Genomic DNA, 2,879 nt, shown 5'->3' on the forward strand with positions numbered 1-2,879 from the left:
ACTTACACTTAACTGCTGTTATTAATGGAGCTTAACCATTAACGTCACTTACTATAACTTTTACTTTTCATTATAAAGTGCTAACCACCACGTTCAGATAAGAGCATATCTTATCCAAACCCCACCAGTAAGTATGGGGAAGCTTTATTCTTTTAATCATGCCAGTGACACTACAAAATTAGCACATCTCTAGTAGAGATTGTTAACAAGGCCTGTATTGCCTATTACACAGAGCCTTCCTTGGACTTATGTACAAGGCTACTAGCATCATTTTGAATGGCTTCATGGACATTCTAGATGCCTACGTTGGGATACATCACTATCCAGTCGTTTAACGTAGTGAAGAACACTTTCCCTCCATGGTGGAATAAGAATGTGGAAGGACTCGTGATGTGGATCTAGAACTGTGTGTGTTTTCAAGCATCTGTTTAAACTACAGGAACAGTGCTACGAACTAGCGATGCTATTTACATATTTAACCATTTTTTTCTTTATTAATTTGGTGAAAAATATAAAAATTTGTGAAATTGATAACTCCTCTGAGACTGTTCAGAGACTATAAACTCTTCGAGAAATGAGGAGTTAAGATATCTGTATATAAAATATTTTTTTTTATTTAACCTGAAAAGGTCAACCAGACCTTAAATTTTATCAACTTATCATCCTCCCCACTTTTGTTGTTTTGGAATATAGAAAAGAAGTGTTGATGGTGTCTATATATATATATATAATGATATATAAAACTTGTGTAAGTGTAAATAGTGGTGCACTACTAAAGGAAAATGAGTTGTGAGTGTCATGGAGTGAGTATACCTCAACAGCTACCATCTTAATGTGTTTTATAATTGGAAATAAAACCTACATCTCTATCCAGAATCTGTGTTCAACTCAATTGCTGCAGGGTGAGTACCTACTGCTAATGAGAATGTTTTGTTTTCAGGAGCGTGATACATGGAACCATTTTCCCTTGTTGTGTGTATGACTGACTGGCTCTCTGCATGGAGCCCAGAGAGAATATTAATGCCCTAGGAACTATAATAACAATCATGTGTATAGTGAGCTCAAACACAGGCTGCTACCTGTAAGTTGTAACGTTAAAAAATTTTTTTTTCTTTTAACCTATTTGGTAAACATTAAACTGACTCACTATAGTAGCGTCTTTGACCATGGTTGTTATGCAGCTAACCCTGAGATCTGCTGTTCCATTATTCTAAATTTGTTATGCTCTACTGACATATTTAATGGAGTGGCGGCTCTTGCAGGAGAGAACCTTTATCTCCAAGAGGGAAGACATCAGATTTAAATGTGTGTAATTTGCATTTTATTCAAATCTCTAGGTAAATTTGAATATCCCCAGCCACTCCACTTCATTTATTTTTATTTGTATTTTGTGGTGGTGTTCTTAGGTAATAGTTTGTGGCTCTAGTTACCTGCACTTCACAAAAAAGTGGCGCCCCAGCTATTGGGCTGGATTTTCACGTGCTGTTTTAGCCACTCACAGAAGAAGTGTCTACCCAGCTACGGGTCTCGATACTTCACGCTCTTGCGCCAACAAAAAGTGGCCTGTAGCGAAAAAGGGCATTGAGTATACGCAATATACTTCCTGGTCAGCATACGATTAAAATTTTCGGTATATGTTTTTTTTCTCTTCCCAAAATTTCCAAGAACGAAGGTGTCTTGTGTTTGAAATTTATTTGTGTTTTGAATTTATTTGTGTTTGAATATTTCGAATTGTGTTAGAGAATTCAGTTTGTTTAGAACTTAGGGGGGAAGAAACTTTTGTAATACCGTTTGTGATTTGTAAATGGTCTTAACGCGAGCACAGGCTCGAAAAGTTGAAATCATGGACAAGGAGTTCGTGAATGAAGAGTTCGGTCAGAGAGCTGACGAGCTCTCAGATGAGGTACTTGTTGAAGTACATAGTGAAAATGAGTGCACCACCAGCGTAGTGGGAGACGCTGCCGTGGTAGAAACGGTCCCGCCTATCACAGGTAGGGAACCGGAAGTACCCGTGCGGGAGGAAAGGGAAGAAACCATAGAACAGATAGTTAGCACAGCCAAAAATGAAGGTAGCTCTAGGGAAAACGGAAGCCATGAACATTTAGCCGCCATGCTAAGCGAACTTTTTAGAGGATTAGAGAAAAAGTTAGAATCAAAGCTAGTAGAAAATGCGACCCAGTTGGAAAATAGATTAGCAGAAAGTTCAAAGGGCTTGGAAAAGTTAGAGAGAAAAATTGACGAAAGTAACTGTACGTTAGAATCAAGTTGTCATAGGCTAGAGCAAGCCATTGAGGCTAGCAACGCTCGTCTTGAACTCCAGCTGGAGTCTGTGAGTTCAAGACTTGAGCAAAGTGAGCGTCAGCTGACTGAGCGTCTAGAGCTCACTACTGCAGAGCTGAGGGGGGAGATTAACCATACCCGAGAAGAACTGTCTACCCGTGTAGCTGAAACTTCCAGTAGGCTAGACGAAGTACAGGAGAATGCCACCAGCATAGCCAGACAACTGGAGGAAAATTACTCTGATCTCACTGACAGTATTCAACAGGTCTCGTCTCGTGTCGAACAGACCACGATACAACTAAATAATCAGGTCAGGCGAGTGGAAGTGAGTTTCGCTTCCCAACTAGCAAGGCTCAGGGGGGAAATCGAACAGGAAACGCCACTCGAGGAGATTCGCTCAGAGTGCAACGGTAGCATCCAACAGATGCAGGATACCGTACAGGATGTTTGCACGCAATTGGAGAAGAAAATGGAGGAGTGGAAGAACTCCATTCAGAAAGAGACAAGCGAGGTGATTGAGGGGAGACTCGCCAACATCTCTGTCGCCGCCACCCAAGAACTTCCTCCATCTCCACCAAACACCTCGAGTCGCGACCTGC

Source organism: Thermobia domestica, chromosome 8 (assembly GCF_964235325.1).
Source record: "Thermobia domestica chromosome 8, izTheDome1.hap1.1, whole genome shotgun sequence".
Lineage (NCBI taxonomy): Eukaryota > Metazoa > Arthropoda > Insecta > Zygentoma > Lepismatidae > Thermobia > Thermobia domestica.